Genomic DNA, 21615 nt, shown 5'->3' with positions numbered 1-21615 from the left:
TGCCAATCGAATCTGATTGGGCACCGATCATGGAGTTTTCCTCCGCGGATATTTTTCAGCACTCGCCCTTGGGCGATGTGCTAAATTCATTAAGGTCTCTCTCCTTGTCAGGAGGCCCTTGGCCGAATTATATCCGGCTCGAACGGGAAGCGGACGACGAAGAAATTCGTTCCCCACCCACCACCCACTTAATAGCCACTGTCGATGATTTAACCGACATGCTCGATTTCGACTCCGAAGACATCGACGGTATAGACGACGATGCAGGAGAGGAACAGGAACCACCGCCCACAGGGCGCTGGACAGCCACTTCATCACACGATATATATATGGTGTATACACCCAAAGAGAACAATGACAAGGAACGGAAGGATGCAGCGAAGGATAGCTCCCTCGAGAAGCAACCAAAGCGACGGCATAGGCGCCGCTCCAAATCCCGCCTCGGCAAAAACAGCGATAACAGCGCAAGAAAAAATAATACCCCGGTCGACTCCAGAGGAAACGACGACCACACGGACCCAGGGACAGAGCAGGATGAACCAGGGGACGGCGAACACAGTACGGAGCCGCTGTCCGATCACGGCGACGCCAAGGATAAAGCTCATCAACCTCTCTCCGGAGAGGAAAACAATCCGGACGACGATGCACACATCATCCCGGAAAGGCACTTGGAACAAGAGAACCTCCATAGAAGGCTTATTGCCACCGCGAGGAGTCTGAAGAAGCAGAAGCAAAGGCATAAGGCCGCGTAGAATACGCTCAACAGTAGATGGAACAAAGTGCTCGACACTGAAGAAAAGTACGGTGGCAGTCACCACACAAAGAGCTATCCAAAGCGCAAGCTGTTGCCTGAATTCGATGATGAGGCCTTAGAGCCTACACGGCCGAAAAATAAAACGGCCGACCGGTCGGACCGACCACCTCGTGGTCGCGATAGGGCGGCTAACGAGGCCGCACATAAGTCAGCACACGATTCATGCGAGGACTTGCATCAAAAAGCCGGCGTGACCAGATCCATCTACGGATCTAGGAAGCGCGCTCCAGCGCAGAATCAAAACCAAACACTACAACCCTCAGAACGCCATGACACATCCAAATACAGGGGTGCCGCGCACCCCCTATGTTTCACCGATGAGGTGCTGGATCACAAATTTCCAGAGGGATTCAAACCCGTGAACATAGAGGTGTACGACGGAACGACAGACCCTGGGGTCTGGATTGAGGACTTCATCCTCCATATCCATATGGCTCGCGGAGACGGTCTCCACGCCATCAAGTACTTGCCCCTCAAGCTGAAAGGACCAGCTCGGCATTGGCTGAAGAGCCTCCCCGAAAACTCAATTGGAAGTTGGGAAGAGCTTGAGGATGCTTTTAGGGCTAATTTTCAAGGGACTTATGTCCGACCTCCGGATGCAGACGATTTAAGTCATATAATTCAACAGCCCGGAGAGTCAGCCCGAAAGCTTTTGGAATAGATTCCTCACTAAGAAGAATCAAATCGTCGATTGCCCGGATGCCGAAGCTTTAGCAGCTTTCAAGCACAGTGTCCGGGACGAATGGCTCGCCCGACACCTCGGCCAAGAAAACCGAGGACAATGGCAGCCCTAACAAGCCTTATGACCCACTTTTGCGCGATGGAAGATAGCTGGCTGGCCCGTAGTAGCACCAGCGACCCAGGCACATCTGAAGTCAGGGATGGCAATGGAAAACCACGACGCAGTAAAAGCAAGCGTCGAAATAACGAAGACAACCCAGACAACACGGCGGTAAACGCCGGCTTTAGGGGCTCTCGACCCGGTCAACGGAAAAAGCCTTTCAAAGGCAGCAGAGATGGACCGTCCAGCCTAAACTAGATTCTAAACAAATTATGTCAGATTCATGGCACCTCTGATAAACCTACAAATCACACCACAGAGAATGCCGGGTCTTCAAGCAGGCCGGCAAGCTAAACGCCGAACACAAGGGGAGGGAGACAGCAAGTGAAGACGAGGATGAGCCTCGCCAGCAAAACACTGGGGGACAGAAAAAGTTCCCACCAGAGGTCAAAACAGTGAACATGATTCACGTGACGAAGAGGAGGAGCAAACACGCACTCCGAGACATATGCGCCGTAGAGCTCGTCACCCCTAAGTTCAACCCTTGGTCGGCCTGCCCGATCACTTTTGATCGTAGGGATCACCCGACTAGTATCCGGCACGGAGGATTGGCTGCCTTGGTGCTAGACCCAATAATCAACGGATACCATCTCACCCGAGTCCTCATGGACGGCGGCAGTAGTCTTAATCTGATATATCAGGACACCGTCCGCAAAATGGGGATAGACCCAACGAGAATTAGCCAAAGCAATACTACCTTTAAAGGAGTAATACCAGGCCCAGAGGCCCGTTGTACGGGCTCTCTAGTACTAGAGGTTGTATTCGGTTCTCCCGACAACTTCTGAAGTGAAAAGTTAACCTTCGACATCGCTCCATTCTGAAGCGGCTATCAAGCAATACTCGGAAGAACAGCCTTCGCTCGTTTTAATGCAGTACCGCATTACGCTTCTCTTAAGCTTAAGATGCCCGGTCCACGTGGCATCATCATAGTTAGCGGAAACACTGAGCGTTCCTTACGCGCGGAAGAACGTGTGGAGGCTTTAGCAGCCGAACACTAAACGGCCTCTCCAACCAGAATAAATGGTCGGTCGTCAAGACCGCGGACACGGCTAGACGAGTCCGGCGCACCACTAGCTGTAACAGCTTAGATAAACCTGAGATTGGTTTGATGGATATACCCCCATAGGCGGTACCAGGGGCTTCCCGCATGTAAAAAGGACTACAGTTCGGCTTTATCTCATTTAGATTGAATTTTAATGAGAATAATCAGTTTTTCGCACGACGACTTTCATCTAAGTTTTTCTCTTTTACAGATGACAATCGTGCTACACCCTTCCAGGATACGGCACAACGGAGACACAGGCGCAGACGTGCAGCAGGGGGCCGCTCAAAGGTTTCTTTTTAGATTAAGACCCTGTGTAAACCTTTCTTATTGTCTCTTGTTGCTTGACACCCCCCGGATACCTAACACAACCGTGAGGGATGCTGGCGTTGTTGGCATTTCGCCACGTCAGACTAATGCACGTACCTGGAAATTCAGGGTTCAAGGGCGTTACTAAGCCCGGTATATGTTGTAAAGACCGAATACCTTAGGGAGTGTTCGGCGTCGTGAGTTTGGCCTTATATGCATCAGCTCCGAATCATGTCTTTGGTTAAATGTTGGGTTTGCCTGGCTCCCGTGTTTTGCTACCTTACATTCTGCTCTATCGGCTAAGGTGGCACCGGGAGAACTACTGCGATTGTGCCCTGGTTCATCTGGACGAGCACCTCAGTAGAGAAAGCCGAAAACTGACTGTCATGATAAAGTGCGAGACTGGTCAACCACTCGATGACTCATCGGAATCTTCGCGATTCCTCCGCATTAACGAAGGACCGGTTTCCCGATCATGTACGTACGCGCCCCGTACTCGGATGAGCGCGGAAGTACCAGGGGCTATATAGTAGCCCCACTGTCAAACTCCTATGGTTAAGTGAAAGTGTTAAAGCAATATAGTCTGATTGCCTCGTTCGCCGCGCTACCACCTCCTTAATGGACCAAGACGTTGGATCAAGTGTGAACACGCGCTTTTGCGAACACCCCCGCATTATATGCGTGGGGGCTGAAGCCGACGACTGCAAACTTTTAGGTTATATATATATACATAAACGGCCGCACAGGAGGCATCATAATACTTTCAGGCAAAAGTATAAACACAACCTTAATAATTCAAATAGCACTGTTTTTACAATCGGGATACATGTCACTCGAACATGACACTCTTCGAGCACTGAGCCTCTATTAAACGAGAACCTTCTAGGACTTCTTCAAAATAGTGCTCGGCCGAAACCTGGCCTACGGCCAGATTCTGGGTTGCAATAGCGGTGGCCTCCATCTCTGCCCAGTATGTCTTCACACGGGCAAGAGCCGTCCGCGCACCCTCTATGCACGCCGACCTCTTTACAGCGTCGATATGCGGCACAACACCAAGGAATCGTTGCACTAGACCAAAATAACTATTCGGCCTTGGTCCTTCTGGCCATAGATGATCCACGACAGACCTCATGGCAAGTCCGGACAACCTATGGAGCTCGGCCCACTCGGCCATTTGCTCATTTAACAGCAGCGAACGCGCTGGAGCATTGAACTGCGACCAGAACAACTTTTCCACTTCGTGATCTTTTTGATCTTTGAAAAACTTGGTCGCATCAGCAGCACTCGCTGCCAAATCCAAGTACGCGTCCGCAGAACTCCATAATTGATCTAGAAGGGCATACTTAGGATCTCCGAACTTTGTCCGCAACAAAAAGGGCTTCCCAGCCGTGATATCTCCGGCTTGACGTAGCTCCTCCTTCGCCGCTCTGATTTTAGAGCGGGTTTCCTTGGCTGCTACCATGGCTTTCTCCAGGTCCACCGTCTTCGTTTGACTTTCCCTTTCAAGAAGTTCATAACGGTCGGCGGCATCTTTTAGCTCAACAGCCATCTTGGCTATTTCCTCTTTGCTCTGGCAATGCGCAGCCTGTTCGGCTCTTAGCTCTTTGACCGCCTTTAGGGCGGCCGCATCACTCCTCCTGGCTTGCTCCTTGGCTCGGGCAAGTTCCGCCCGAAGGGTCTCCACGGCGGCAGCTCCATCTGCAGTTACAGCATATTATAGATACTAGCATCATGCTCCTCTTAATATATGTTGACCACCGGAGAATACATACCCTGTGCCTCGTCAAGCCGCCTGTTTACAAGCACGATGTCAGCATCCGCCGCATCAAGTTGCCGCTTCAGTTCGGCAAACTCTCCAGTCCAACTAGCCACCGGACCCTCAGCCGCCTGCACATGAAAGCGGCATGATCATTACCTGGGACTATGATCCTCTGTTTGCCGCCTTTTTCGACAGCAACCAGAGTCTCAGGGGCTACTATCTGCATAGGGCACACCTAGCGTGTGCAGTACCGTCCAAAATATACATATTATTTTGCGTACCTCAAAGCCTCTCAGCAGGCTCATAAAAGCTTCATGCAACCCACTTTCAGCGGATGAAATTCTCTCAAACACCATACCCATTAGAGTACGATGCGCCTCCGAGATAGTCGCTTGCTCCAGAAGACTCATCAGTGCATCCGGTCGTGCGCCGGACAGTCCCGGACTCTTTTTGTGGCTCTCCTTAGGAGCCGAATACTCCGGACTTCGGGTGGCCGAAGGGTTACCTTCTGGCCTTGGCGGGTCAGGAGAAATCCTCCGTGACGACACCTCAGGGTCGTCCGCCTCACGAGGCGGGGAGGCACAGGGAGGCGTTTCGCTCTCCATCATCTCCGGAAGAAGATCCCCCGAAGACGAACTCTGTCGAGAAGGGCTACGATCCGAACTACAAGACATACGTCTCGGTTATTGTCCTCGGAAATAAAGTAAGATATATTTACTATAAAGTGCTTTTGTTTACTTACAGCTCGGTGGAGGGCTGGTCCCCTTGCGGGCACTGTGCGGTAAGGATGCCCTCCGGGGCAGGGCCCCCTGACAAGGGTTTCTTCCCTCGTTTGGAAACCATTGTTTCCAAGTCTTCAGAGGTGGCCCTCTTCCTTCCTTGGGGAGAGGGAATTTTAGATTCTTCTCCCCGGTTATCCTCCTTTGTGGAGGCACTAATTCCCCCGGTTTGGATGAATAATGAGTGAGGCTCGCTTTCGGCTTCTTTGTTCCTCCCTTTATCTTCCCCTGATGGCGCTTGATAAGGCGCAAGCTCAAGCATCCTGGCTAGCACAGGATCCAGTGAGCCTTCGGGAAGGGGGGCCGAACACCTGATCATCTTTGCCTTTTTTATCCAGTCCTGGTCAAAAGGCGACTTTTCAGAATGATGTTGTGATAAATTAAAAAACAACGTGTTCGGCCGCGGAATTACTTACTTGGGTGCCTGGACGATTGCAGTTCAGACCCGCATCCTCGGTGGTGTCCGGACACTTTATTCGTGATCTGAAGAACAATCCATACATCTCTTCGAGCGTCGCGCCGAAGAATTGCTGAATGGTTCGCGGTCCTTCCGGGTTGAACTCCCACATACGGAGAGATCGACGTTGGCATGGCAGGACCCGACGAACTAGCATGACTTGCATTACCTTGACAAGGCTGACATCTCCCTTGAAGAGATCTCGGATGCGGCTCTGCAATGTCGGCACATCATTAGCCGGCCCCCAATCCAGCCCTTTGTTGACCCATGACGCCAATTGTGGTGGAGGGCCCGGACGGAAGGCGGGGGCAGCTACCCACTTAGCACTACGGGGAGCGGTGATGTAAAACCACTCCCGCTGCCATAACTTGGATGTCTCCGGGAAGGAACCCTTTGGCCATGGAGCATCGGCGCCTTTGTTTATTATGGCACCTCCGCACTCTGCGTGTCGCCCCTCAATCATATTCGGCTTCACATTGAAGGTCTTGAGCCATAAGCCGAAGTGTGGGGTGATGCGGAGGAAGGCTTCACACACGACGATGAACGACGAGATGTGAAGGATGGAATCCGGAGCCAGATCATGGAAATCGAGCCCATAGTAGAACATAAGCCCTCTAACAAAGGGATCAAGACTAAAGCCTAGCCCTCGGAGGAAGTGGGAAATAAATACGACACTCTCGTTGGGTTCGGGAGTGGGGATGACCTGCCCTTGAGCAGGCAGCCTGTGCGAGATTTCGGCAGTCAGATACCTGGCTTCTCTTAGCTTCTTGATGTCCTCCTTTGTGACTGAGGAGGCCATCCACCGGCCTTGAAGGTTGGATCCGGACATGATTGAAGGTCCGAAGCGCTTAGCCTGAGCTTTGAGTGTTGGAATTCAAGGTGGGGGGACGGGAAGGATAGAGCGCGAGAAGAAAAGGACAGGCATTGGCCCCTTTATAAAGAGGGTGAATATCAAGCATCCTCCGCGTGGCCGTTTGGAACTTGCCTAAAATCGAGGAGTCATACCAGCAGGCACGATTGGGTTACCCACACCCGTATTGATGAGAATCCCGTGAAAAGAGGGACATGATCTCTGCTTCGATAGGACGTGCCAATAAAACCGCCTCGCAACACGTGCAGTGGCAGGCTCGGAAAAATGGTTCGTCATGACCAGACCACGGCAGAATGTCACGTTATGAAAAGATGTCAGCAGATTAGATTTGTGGAAATATTATTCTCCCTACGGTGGTATGTGGAATTTGTTTTGAAGAGCCGGACACTATCCTTGTGTTCAAAATCTTTTATGGAGTATTTGGAGGAAGAACCCGCCTTGCAATGCCGAAGACAATCTGCGCGCCGGACTCATCGTCATTGAAGCCTGGTTCAGGGGCTACTGAGGGAGTCCTGGATTAGGGGGTCCTCGGACAGCCGGACTATATCCTTTGGCCGGACTGTTGGACTATGAAGATACAAGATTGAAGACTTCGTCCCGTGTCCGGGTGGGACTCTCCTTGGCGTGGAAGGCAAGCTTGGCAATTCGGATATGTAGATCTCCTCCTTTGTAACCGACTCTATGTAACCCTATCCCCCTCCGGTGTCTATATAAACCGGAGGGTTTAGTCCGTAGGACAACAACAATCATACCATAGGCTAGCTTCTAGGGTTTAGCCTCTACGATCTCGTGGTAGATCAACTCTTGTAATACTCATATCATCAAGATCAATCAAGCAGGAAGTAGGGTATTACCTCCATCAAGAGGGCCCGAACCTGGGTAAACATCGTGTCCCCCGCCTCCTGTTACCATCCGCCTTAGACGCACAGTTCGGGACCCCCTACCCGAGATCCGCCGGTTTTGACACCGACAGTGGGTTTAGTAGCTCGCGTGCGGGTTGGGGTGGAGGCGCTCGAGCACGGCCGTGGCGGCACCGTACACATCGTCACCAGCGGTTGGCGGACGGATCTGAGCATGCCTCACGGGGATCCGGTGGCAAAGGGAGGTAGTGCACGGATCTGGGTTGACGTTGGCGATCTTGAGGGCCGGCTCCATGGCGCCGACGTTGGGCTTGCATATGACGGGGATCCTGGGCGGGTCCTTGATGCTGCCTGACCCAGTGAAGTGGCCGGCGATGTCGAAGATCTCGGGCGCCTGGCCGCACGGCAGCAGCAGGCACGGCGGGTTCAGAGTCTCGAAGCAGATCATCCTCTTGAAGCAGTCCTCCAGGGCCAGCCTTTTGAGGGCTCTCACGGCCGCAATGTGGGGAGGAGGGGCAGTCGCGTGGGCGCTGGGAAAGGAGGTGGCGGGGAGGGCTCCGAAGGATGCGCCGGTGTGCGGGGAGAGGGAGGAGGCGCCACCGCCGAGATCCAGATTTGATCGATCGGGGCGGCTTTGCATGTCGGGCAAAGATGGGAGGTGTGATGGAAAAGAACCGGAGGAAAAAATCCATCGGAAGGGGTGGTGGGAGGTGGGATGAAATAAAACCAGCAAAAAAACCGTGATGAAACCGACGAAGGTGGGACGAAAATAAACCCGGAACAGAGACTACCAACTGAGACATTAGGAGTAGAGATTCTTGTTTTTATGCCTAGCTAGGGGCGTTAAACGATAGCGCTTGTTGGGAGGCAACCCAATTTTATTTTTGTTTCTTGCTTTTTGTTTCTGTTAGTAATAAATAATTCATCTAGCTTCTGTTTAGATGTGGTTTTATGTTTTAAATTAGTGTTTGTGCCAAGTAGAACCTTTGGGAAGACTTGGGTGAAGTCTTTAAGATCTTCCTGTAAAAAACAGAAACTTTAGTGCTCACGAGATTAGTTGCCATTTTTTACTGGAGAGTGATTTTAGGTTGATTCTTTTTGCAGATGATTAATAGACAAATTTCTCACGTCCACCAATTTATTTCAGAATTTTTGGAGTTACAGAAGTATACGTTTGATACAGATTACTACAGATTGTTCTGTTTTTGACAGATTCTGTTTTTCGTGTGTTGTTTGCTTATTTTGATGAATCTATGGCTAGTATCGGGGGGTATGAACCATAAAGAAGTTGGAATACAGTAGGTTTAACACAAATATAAATAAATAATGAGTTCATTACAGTGCCTTAAAGTGGTGATTTGTTTTCTTACACTAACGGAGCTCATGAGATTTTCTGTCTAAGTTTTGTGTTGTGAAGTTTTCAAGTTTTGGGTAAAGATTTGATGGATTTTGGAACAAGGAGTGGCAAGAGCCTAAGATTGGGGATGCCCAAGGCACCCCAAGGTAAAATTCAAGGACAACCAAAAGCCTAAGCTTGGGGATGCCCCGGAAGGCATCCCCTCTTTCGTATTCGTCTATCGGTAACTTTACTTGAGGCTATATTTTTATTCACCACATGATATGTGTTTTGCTTAGAGCGTCTTGTATGATTTGAGTCTTTGCTTTTTAGTTTACCACAATCATCCTTGATGTACACACCTTTCGTAGAGACACACATGTATTGGAATTTATTAGAATACTCTATGTGCTTCACTTATATCTTTTGAGCTAGATAATTTTGCTCTAGTGCTTCACTTATATCTTTTTAGAGCACGGTGGTGGTTTTATTTTATAGAAATAATTGATCTCTCATGCTTCACTTATGTTATTCTGAGAGTCTTTTAGAACAGCATGGTAATTTGCTTTGGCTATAAAATTAGTCCTAATATTATAGGCATCCAAGATGGGTATAATAAAAACTTCCATATAGAGTGCATTGAATACTATGAGAACTTTGATACTTGATGATTGTCTTGAGATATGAAGATGGTAATATTAGAGTCGTGCTAGTTGAGTAAATATGGAATTGAGAAATACTTATGTTGAGGTTTGCAAGTCCCGTAGCATGCACGTATGGTAAACGTTGTGTGACAAATTTGAAGCATGAGGTGTTCTTTGGCAGTCGGGAACGAGCAATGGTCTTTTCCTACCAATCTATCCCCCTAGGAGCATGCGTGCAGTGCTTGGTTTCGATGACTTGTAGATTTTTGCAATAAGTATGTGAGTTCATTATGACTAATGTTGAGTCCATGGATTATACGCACTCTCACCCTTCCATCATTGCTAGCTCTTCGGTACCGTGCATTGCCCTTTCTCACCTCGAGAGTTGGTGCAAACTTCGTCGGTGCATCCAAACCCCGTGATACGATACTCTCTATCACACATAAGCCTCCTTATATCTTTGTGACGCCCGGATAATTAAGCTACAATAACCCTCTGCTAATGATGCCATGTCACTTCGATTACTGTTGCCAATCTCGCGTTATTTCAAAACCAATTCAAATTCAAAATCAAGTCAAACATTTAGCATTTTCAAAAGTCAAAACTAAAATGTTGTAAAGGTGTTAAATAAATCATGGGTAATAATGGTGGAGAAACCTAAATTTAATAAAATGTTTAAGTGTTCAAAATAATTAAAATAGAGGTTTAAATATTAAAATAAATGCCTTTTGAATTTTATAAAATATTAAACTATTTTAATTTGGGTTGAGAATTAATGTGGCAATAGTATATTTAAAAGTATTAATTTAAGTGCTAGTGATAATTTTTATAAAACTAAAATAAAAGAAAACTAAAAGTAAAACAGTAAAAGAAAAAAAATAAAAGGAAAAGAAACAAAACAGAAAAATAACTAACAAAAAAAAGAACCCTCGGGCTCCGGCCCAGCAGGCCTGCAGCCCAACCGGGCCACCAGGCCGGCCACTCCCCATACCCCCCTCTCACCCGAAACCCTAACCCCCCCACGCACACCACTCCCCCACTCGCGCCCCCACTCTCCCCCTCCCTCCCCCGATCCAGATCGGATCGGGCTCGACGCCGCCGCCTCGCCCTCGTCCGTCGCCGCCCGGAGCACGACCTCGCCGGCGCCTCCTCCGCGCCGGACTGCCTCCACGTCGCCGTCGTCCCCATCAACCACCCCGACCACCGCTGCCCCGAACCCTACTAACCCGCCGTGACCGCGCCCCTCCTCTCTCTCCCTCGCCCCGTGCTCGTCCCCTCCCCTGCTCGCTGCTCGGGGCCGCGCCCCGCGCCCTACCCCCGCGCGCGCGCCCGAGCCTCGCCTCGCTCTGCCGCTCCACTCGCCGCGGCCACCCGCACGCACGGGCGCCCCTCCTCCCTGCGCTCACCTCGCCCCCTGCACCGCCCCACGCTCCGCCGCGCCGCACCCGCCGCCTCCCGCTGCTCGCTCACCGTGGCCATGCCCGTTTGCGCCGGCAGCCGCGCCCTGCCTGCCGAGCCCGCAGCAACCGCGTTGCCGTTGCTCCCGACCGCGGCGCTCCACGCCCCTGCCGCTCCTTCCCCGTACGTCACGCCTCGTTCGTCGCCCCGCTTGCGCCGCTGCCGCCGTCGCCCGCCTCTGCTTGTCCCGCTCGTCAGCGCGTGCCCGCCGCCGTGGCCACGCCCGGCCACCACGCGCACTCGCACCGCTCCGGCCGTCGACACCCGCCACTCTGCTTCCCCCACCGCGAGCCTGCCTCCTCCCGCGCCTCCCTGGCTGCTCGTGCACCCGCGTCCGCAAGCATGCCCTCGCGCGGCCCCACTGCTCCCCGCGCCCGGCGCTGCTCCGGCCGTCGCCGGCCACCGAGGCCCCGGGCGCGCTCGCCCTCGCCTCTCGTGACCTCGGGTGCGAGCACCCGCACCCGTTCACCCGATCCGTTAGGCCTATGACATATGGGCCCCGCCCAGAGAACGTTTTAAAAAAATAAAATAAAATAAATAAATAATAAAGATAATTAATTAAGATAATTAATTAAGTTAATTAATCCTGTTAATATTAACTAATTAAGATTAATTAACCTAATTAACTACTGTTAATTAGCTAACAATCCCTGACAATCCCTGACACATGTGGTGACTAAAGTCGGGTCGGCTCGTTGAGTACCCGCAAGTGATTCTGATGAGGGGGCTGAAAGGACAGGTGGTTCCATCCGGGTAGAGGTGGGCCTGGGTTCCTGACGGCCCCCGACTGTTACTTTGTGGCGGAGCGACAGGGCAGCTTGAGACCACCTAGGAGAGAGGTGGGCCTAGCCCTGGTCGGCGTTCGCGAATACTTAACACGCTTAACGAGTTCTTGGTATTTGATCTGAGTCTGGCCATTTGGTCTATACGCACTAACCAACTACGCGGGAACAGTTATGGGCACTCGACGTCGTGGTATCAGCCGAAGCCTTCGTGACATCAGCGACTGAGTGGCGCGCGCCGGATTAGACTGGAACGCCACTAGGCTAGGTTTGCTTCCGGCCGCGTTCGCAACGTGCAGGTGTGCAATGGGCGATGGGCCCAGACCCATGCGCCATAGGATTTAGACCGGCGTGCTGACCTCTCTGTTGTGCCTAGGTGGGGCTGCGACGTGTTGATCTTACGAGGCCGGGCATGACCCAGAAAGGTGTGTCCGGCCAAATGGGATCGAGGGTGTTGGGTTATGTGGTGCACCCCTGCAGGGAAGTTTATCTATTCGAATAGCCGTGTCCCTCGGTAAAAGGACGACCCAGAGTTGTACCTTGACCTTATGACAACTAGAACTGGATACTTAATAAAACACACCCTTCCAAGTGCCAGATATAACCCGGTGATCGCTCTCTAACAGGGCGACGAGGAGGGGATCGCCGGGTAGGATTATGCTATACGATGCTACTTGGAGGACTTCAATCTACTCTCTTCTACATGCTGCAAGATGGAGGCTGGCAGAAGCGTAGTCTTCAACAGGATTAGCTATCCCCCTCTTATTCTGGCATTCTGCAGTTCAGTCCACCGATATGGCCCTTTACACATATACCCATGCATATGTAGTGTAGCTCCTTGCTTGCGAGTACTTTGGATGAGTACTCACGGTTGCTTTTCTCCCTCTTTTCCCCTTTCTATACCTGGTTGTCGCAACCAGATGCTGGAGTCCAGGAGCTAGAGATCCCGAGGATGATTCTACATGGAGTTCGGCTTCGCGGAGTAGTTAGGAGGTCCTAGGCAGGAGGCCTTGCCTTTTCGATCGTTTCTACTTTTGTGCTAGCCTTCTTAAGGCAAGCTTGTTTAACTTATGTCTGTACTCAGATATTGTTGCTTCCGCTGACTCGTCTATGATCGAGCACTTGTATTCGAGCCCTCGAGGCCCCTGGCTTGTATTATGATGCTTGTATGACTTATTTATGTTGTAGAGTTGTGTTGTGATATCTTCCCGTGAGTCCCTGATCTTGATCGTACACATTTGCGTGCATGATTAGTGTACGGTCAAATCAGGGGCGTCACAAGTTGGTATCAGAGCCAACTGCCTGTAGGAATCCCCCTTTCCAACTCCTTGGCCGAAGTCGAGTCTAGTCATTGAAAAAAAAACTTTTACTAACATGGTTGTGTGGCTTACGGGCCCACGTCGCCATTGGGTGGTACTAGGATCTTTTACTCCTCGACCTTTACTCTGGGACTCTGATCTCTCTCCTATTCGGGTTAAATGAATTTTGCTAAATCTAACATTAGGATCTCGTTATCACTTTCACCCGGAGAGCCCCTTATTACTGATGATCGTCTGCTGCACGTGAAGACCCTGAAGACACTCTCCGCTGTTAACCCGAGAACTTGTGTTCATCGCTTTTGCAATTCCCTTCCATCGATAAACTCCTATGGATAACCACGTATACTCGCCATTCATACAATGTTTCCCCGTTGATCTTGTTATTACAAGATACCCCGAAATTCTCTCTGTTGTTCCGAGAATCCTTTGAGCTTACTGCCTTGTTGTTCCTTGTCACCTGAATACCCCTACGGATAATTCTCGCACTTACCGAGTATCCGCTCGTCCCTAGTTGATTCAAGTAATTCACAAAAGTCTTTGAAATACTATTTGAACTTCCGAAAATCCTGAGCAGCCTATTGCTCTTGAAATTCTTGCTTGCTTGCATTATGGTTAATCCCATAAGTCTCGTAATCTTACTGTCATTCCTTGTCATTATCATTTTGAGTCGGTTGATTCAAAATATTGCGAATGCTCACAATCCTCAATCAGATCCTAGAATTCTTCCTTCTGGCTCAAACGTCATTTTAAACATGAGCTGGTATCGACCAATCGAATTGCCATCGATTGTACCCCTAAGGCTATTCAACTAATCCATCCTTAATTAGAGCGTTTGCTTCTGATCCCTTGATTTGGAAATCATAATTTCTTTGCATTTGAGCTTTGAGTTAGTCAGTTGTTTCTATAATCTGATCCCCTTGCATTCTTTGCTTCCTCTAGTTGAGTACCGATGCTCACATCTGATCCCTTGTGGACAACCAAATCCTTTGTTAGATTATTATCCGGCAGTGCCCTCATATTTAATCACCTTGTGAGTTCGTCCCTGATACATAATGCCTTTGGTAAATTGTATCCTCTGTTTTCTCAACCATGCTCTGTTTTTGAGCTGGTGGTATTTACTATTGAAGCTTGTGGTATATGTTTCCATGATACCCTGACGGGTTGAACCTATGCCTTCCTTAATATGTGTGAACTCGAAAGTTTTCACGAGTCATACTCTTCTGGTATTTTGCTAGATAAAATTTCAACACTACAACTTCTTCGAAAGCGAGAGGTGAATGGAAGGTTATACATTGAAGAAGTGGGAGTCGACCTTGAACTTTGTGTTCATGCCCATGGACACGATGTAGATCCTACCATAGGAGCTTCTTGTAATAATAACTATTTCGTTGATGTAATATCATCGGGTATCTGTGAATTGATCCTATGCAATCGTGGTTTCGACCATAATTTCTCTTTGATCCCATTTCTCGGACAAGTTAAAGCACTTGTCTTTTGCAAGTCAATACACCAGTCCAACCTCTACCTTGATCTACCGTCGAGTGTTTCCCTCTGGTATCTCGAGAATATCTAAAGAACTGTGTTGCATCTTATGAGTCTTCATCAGCTATTATTTCTCACTGATTCCAATTTTTCATGGGCTCTGAGTTACTAAACACTCAAAGACACCAATAACTGAACCGAGTCCGCACTACGGTTCAACAACTCTTAGTAATCTTCTTTACATACGAGTTTGTACCCGATCACGTCATTCCTAGCCTGTTTGGCTATATCATTATCGTGCTAAATTTTAACTGTGCTACATGGTCCTTCTTCCCGGAGCACAATTTTTGACGATGAGCTAAGCTTACATCGATCTTCCTCATCATATCATTTCGCCTTAAAAACAGCAAAGCTTGATTTTGAGTTTGTGTCGTATCTGTGGCTCCAATAATCTTTTGTTGCATCAGTCCTTCTGCGTGATGCAATCGTTGTTCAATTGCTTCTTCGTGGATCCTCTCGACAACAAATTGTCGTGATCATCATCAACATTTTGACTCCTTCCAGGATTTCAATGGAATTCTAGATGATAAGTGCCGTCCTCGTTCCTTGGTAATTTGGGTTACCATCAACATCATCATTACCTTCCTTTCATCACAAACTTGTTCATGTTATGGATGCAACTTGCTATCCAACTTGTATTACGATCTACCTTGTAGTATTACTGCCGTTTTGTCAAGAATGTGGTGAGAATCCCACCACCTCTTGAGAATTCTCGATATAAGTGATACTTCACCATCACCATTCTTTCTTGGTCCCCGTGTTGTTCCTAACAGGAATACCGACAGATGGACTAGTAATTTTAAAACTACTAGCAACCTTATTGCTTTGAAGTTAATGGTCAACATTTCAATCTTAGACCATTGGTTATCGAATCGCCACTCTAACATTGTTTGTGCTACCTAAGTCCGTATTTCGGGTGCACCGTCAACCAATGTTTAATCGTGTATGTTTCCTCGAGCATACCTCATTATATCATTTGAACTGACAAAAGCTATCTCCTTGTTCACATAATTGTGGAAATCCATCATCTGGAAATCTCGATGAATTGTCGCTGAGTCCATCAGCCACCTCCTAACCCTCCCCTTGAATTAATGATGAACTCTTGTTTCAAAACTAGCTTCCATGGTTCATTTCCCGAGAATCTTACGATGTCTTATCGTCAATTTGTGTCGCACCTTTTTCTTCTCAGGCATCCTAAGTCTGAGGTATCGTGACACCAATCAGATCTGAATCTCGGTCAGATATGATGGTTGGAACATATTTCCAAGAGTTATAACATTGGTCTCTACATAACCCGGTAAGGTGGTGTCTTTGCTTAGCACCCCTAGCCAGAGGACCTTTTGTTATAATTTCCTTTTTAGCAAGGTTAACCATTCTTCCATGAGGAAATTGAAAGACTTATTCTATATGTTGTTCCTGATGAATCCTTGTGTATTCCAAGTTTGTCTTTTGCTTGAAGACCATGTCAATGCTATCTCGAAGCATGTCTGTGGTACTCCGAATTTTAATAAGAACATTTGAAGCACAATGCTAAACTTTCTTTATCAATTATCCAAACACCGTTGTATGGGTAATGGCATGAAATTTCTCTCCTCTTTCCTAAAGGGTTTTCTACGTTATATCCCATCATGGATATCATGCTCTGCTTACCCTTGGGAAGAATATACCCTTGAAATATGTGTTTAAACACATTTTCCTTTCCATTGTTTTGTTTAATCTGATAATGATATTTTCCTTTCCATTGTTTTGTTTAACCCTTCTTGAGTTCTATATGATCTAAGCAGTAATATTCTCCTGCTTATGTAAACACCTCGGTGTACAATTCTGTCAGCAAGACCCTATTACTATTGTTGATGACATCCCGGTAGCCACCGATGGACGAGAACTTTGCCTAATGGTCCGCCTCGTTTCAATGAGCAGGAAAATGGTTCTCTTCGTCCCTCGCCCTTGGTACCAACGTGTTGCCGACATAACTGACAGGGTACTCTGACATGCCTTGCTATCATGACCGTGCAAGATGTCACTGCTCCTAAAAAAACCCCACATGGTGGGCCCATAACCCACAGTTCCACAGGATCGAAACCTGACTCTCTTGTACACCCCTGTTCCCAAGGTTATTCCTCACGCTTGGCTTCGTATGTAATTCACGTGCCACCTTTCGTGAGATCATCAATTTTGGTATCAGACACAATACTTATTCCCGTTGCTCTGAACCCTTCAGGCATCGAACGATTGCCTGCCCGCTCGAAACTTCCCCACGATACCTCCTTACTTTGCTCTCGATATTGTCTTAAATTTCCATTCGAGAGTTACTTTCTGCCACCTTCCCCGATGTTATCAACCAGATAGTCAACCGTTCAGAGGTCTGTTACTCCGAAGTTACTCCTTGCCCTTCGTAAGTACGATGGAGTTCCCGAAGAAAGGATGCCAGCTTCATCATGATGACCTTGAGCAGGAAAAATGAAGACATCAACGTAACGGATCAACTTCTTCGAGAAGAGCAACCAAGACCGAGAAGATTCGTTAGAATTCCGTAACCAGAACTTTCCCCCGTACTCCCCTCATAAATCTCGGGACGAGATTTCTTGTAGTGGAGGAGAATTGTGACGCCGGATAATTAAGCTACAGTAACCCTCTGCAAATGATGCCACGCCACTTCGATTACTGTTGCTAATCTCGCGTTAGTTCAAAACCAATTCAAATTCAAAATCAAGTCAAACATTTAGCATTTTCAAAAGTCAAAACTAAAATGTTGTAAAGGTGTTAAATAAATCATGGGTAATAATGGTGGAGAAACCTAAATTTAATAAAATGTTTAAGTGTTCAAAATAATTAAAATAGAGGTTTAAATATTAAAATAAATGCCTTTTGAATTTTATAAAATGTTAAACTATTTTAATTTGGGTTGAGAATTAATGTGGCAATAGTATATTTAAAAGTATTAATTTAAGTGCTAGTGATAATTTTTATAAAACTAAAATAAAAGAAAACTAAAAGTAAAACAGTAAAAGAAAAATAAATAAAAGGAAAAGAAACAAAACAGAAAAATAACTAACAAAAAAAAGAACCCTCGGGCTCCGGCCCAGCAGGCCTGCAGCCCAACCGGGCCACCAGGCCGGCCACTCCCCATATCCCCCTCTCACCCGAAACCCTAACCCACCCACGCACACCACTCCCCCACTCGCGCCTCCACTCTCCCCCTCCCTCCCCCGATCTAGATCGGATCGGGCTCGACGCCGCCGCCTCGCCATCGTCCGTCGCCGCCCGGAGCACGACCTCGCCGGCGCCTCCTCCGCGCCGGACTGCCTCCACGTCGCCGTCGTCCCCATCAACCACCCCGACCATCGCTGCCCCGAACCCTACTAACCCGCCGTGAGCCGCGCCCCTCCTCTTTCTCCCTCGCCCCGTGCTCGTCCCCTCCCCTGCTCGCCGCTCCGGGCCGCGCCCCGCGCCCTGCCCCCGCGCACGCGCCCGAGCTTCGCCTCGCTCTGCCGCTCCACTCGCCGCGGCCACCCGCACGCACGGGCGCCCCTCCTCCCTGCGCTCACCTCGCCCCCTGCACCGCCCCACGCTCCGCCGCGCCGCACCCGCCGCCTCCCGCTGCTTGCTCCCCGTGGCCATGCCCGTCTGCGCCGGCAGCCGCGCCCTGCCTGCCAAGCCCGCGGCAACCGCGTTGCCGCTGCTCCCGACCGCGGCGCTCCACGCCCCTGCCGCTCCTTCCCCGTACGTCGCGCCTCGTCCGTCGCCCCGCTTGCGCCGCTGCCGCCGTCTCCCGCCTCTGCTTGTCCCGCTCGTCAGCGTGTCCCCGCCGCCGTGGCCACGCCCGGCCACCACGCGCACTCGCACCGCTCTGGCCGTCGACACCCGCCACTCTGCTTCCCCCACCGCGAGCCTGCCTCCTCCCGCGCCTCCCTGGCTGCTCGTGCACCCGCGTCCGCATGCACGCCCTCGCGCGGCCCCACTGCTCCCCGCGCCCGGCGCTGCTCCGGCCGTCGCCGGCCACCGAGGCCCCGGGCGCGCTCGCCCTCGCCTCTCATGACCTCGGGTGCGAGCACCCGCACCCGTTCACCCGATCCTTTAGGCCCGTATAGGCCTATGACATATGGGCCCCGCCCAGAGAACGTTTAAAAAAATAAAAAATAAAATAAAATAAAATAAATAATAAAGATAATTAATTAACTTAATTAATCCTATTAATATTAACTAATTAAGATTAATTAACCTAATAACTAATTAACCTAATTAACTACTGTTAATTAGCTAACAATCCCTGACAGGTGGGACCCACCTGTCAGGTTGACCAGGTCAACGATCAACGTTGACTGCTGACGTCATGCTGATGCTTTAATTAAATTTCGAATTAAATTAATTTATTAAATTCTAAAAATGATTTAAATCTTTAAAATTTAATATAAAATAAACCGTAGCTTGGATGGAAAAACTTTGTACATGAAAGTTGCTCAGAACGACGAGACGAATCCGAATACGTAGTCCGTTTGTCAGCCACACGTTCCTAGCATAGCGAACATGGAACTTTCCCCCTCCGGTCCGTCTGTTCGAAAACGCGAAACACCGGGGATACTTTCCCGGATGTTTCCCCCATTCGTCGGTATCACCTCCTACCGCGTTAGGGCATACCTAGCACCGCGTTTTGCCTCCTTATGTTTTGTCATGCTTTGTTTGCTCCGTATTTACTGTTTCTTCCCCCTCTCCTTCTCCGGTAGACTACGAGACCGACGCCGCTGCTACCCAGTACGTCTGCGGTGTTGACGACCCCTCCTACTTGCTAGAGCAACCAGGCAAGCCCCCCCTTGATCACCAGATATCGCCTATTCCTTCTCTATACGGCTTGCATTAGAGTAGTGTAGCATGTTACTGCCTTCGGTTAATCCTATACTGATGCATAGCCTGTTATTGTTGCTACAGTTGTTACCCTTACCTGCTATCCTACTGCTTAGTATAGGATGCTAGTGTTCCATCAGTGGCCCTACACTCTTGTCCATCTGCCATGCTATACTATCGGGCCGTGATCACTAGGGAGGTGATCATGGGTATATACTATATACTTTATATACATGACACATGTGGTGACTAAAGTCGGGTCGGCTCGTTGAGTACCCGCAAGTGATTCTGATGAGGGGGCTGAAAGGACAGGTGGTTCCATCCCGGTAGAGGTGGGCCTGGGTTCCTGACGGCCCCCGACTGTTACTTTGTGGCGGAGCGACAGGGCAACTTGAGACCACCTAGGTGAGAGGTGGGCCTAGCCCTGGTCGGCGTTCTCGAATACTTAACACGCTTAACGAGTTCTTGGTATTTGATCTGAGTCTGGCCATTTGGTCTATACGCACTAACCAACTACGCGCGAACAGTTATGGGCACTCGACGTCGTGGTATCAGCCGAAGCCTTCATGACATCAGCGACTGAGTGGCGCGCGCCGGATTGGACTGGAACGTCACTAGGCTAGGTCTGCTTCCGGCCGCGTTCGCAACGTGCAGGTGTGCAGTGGGCGATGGGCCCAGACCCATGCGCCATAGGATTTAGACCGGCGTGCTGACCTCTCTGTTGTGCCTAGGTGGGGCTGCGACGTGTTGATCTTACGAGGCCGGGCATGACCAGAAAAGTGTGTCCGGCCAAATGGGATCGAGCGTGTTGGGTTATGTGGTGCACCCCTGCAGGGAAGTTTATCTATTCGAATAGCCGTGTCCCTCGGTAAAAGGACGAACCGGAGTTGTACCTTGACCTTATGACAACTAGAACTGGATACTTAATAAAACACACCCTTCCAAGTGCCAGATATAACCCGGTGATCGCTCTCTAACAGGGCAACGAGGAGGGGATCGCCGGGTAGGATTATGCTATACGATGCTACTTGGAGGACTTCAATCTACTCTCTTCTACATGCTGCAAGATGGAGGCTGGCAGAAGCGTAGTCTTCGACAGGATTAGCTATCCCCCTCTTATTCTGGCATTCTGCAGTTCAGTCCACCGATATGGCCCTTTACACATATACCCATGCATATGTAGTGTAGCTCCTTGCTTGCGAGTACTTTGGATGAGTACTCACGGTTGCTTTTCTCCCTCTTTTCCCCTTCCTATACCTGGTTGTCGCAACCAGATGCTGGAGTCCAGGAGCTAGAGATCCCGAGGATGATTCTACATGGAGTTCGGCTTCGCGGAGTAGTTAGGAGGTCCCAGGCAGGAGGCCTTGCCTTTTCGATCGTTGCTACTTTTGTGCTAGCCTTCTTAAGGCAAGCTTGTTTAACTTATGTCTGTACTCAGATATTGTTGCTTCCGCTGACTCGTCTATGATCGAGCACTTGTATTCGAGCCCTCGAGGCCCCTGGCTTGTATTATGATGCTTGTATGACTTATTTTATGTTGTAGAGTTGTGTTGTGATATCTTCCTGTGAGTCCCTGATCTTGATCGTACACATTTGCGTGCATGATTAGTGTACGGTCAAATCGGGGGCGTCACAATCTTCCTCAAAACAGCCACCATACCTACTGATACGTCTCCAACGTATCTATAATTTTTGATTGCTCCATGCTATTATATATTCTGTTTTGGATGTTTAATGGGCTTATTTATACACTTTTATATTATTTTTGGGACTAACCTATTAACCCAAGGCCCAGTGCAAATTGCTGTTTTTTTGCCTATTTCAGTGTTTCGCAGAAAAAGAATATCAAACGGAGTCCAAATGGAATGAAACCTTTGAGAGCGTGATTTTTGGAACGAACGTGATCCAGAGGACTTGGAGTGGACGTCAAGCAACCAACAAGGAGGCCATGAGGCAGGGG

Source organism: Aegilops tauschii, chromosome 4 (genome assembly GCF_002575655.3).
Source record: "Aegilops tauschii subsp. strangulata cultivar AL8/78 chromosome 4, Aet v6.0, whole genome shotgun sequence".
In the NCBI taxonomy this organism is placed as follows: domain Eukaryota; kingdom Viridiplantae; phylum Streptophyta; class Magnoliopsida; order Poales; family Poaceae; genus Aegilops; species Aegilops tauschii.
This window is presented reverse-complemented; position numbering follows the sequence as displayed.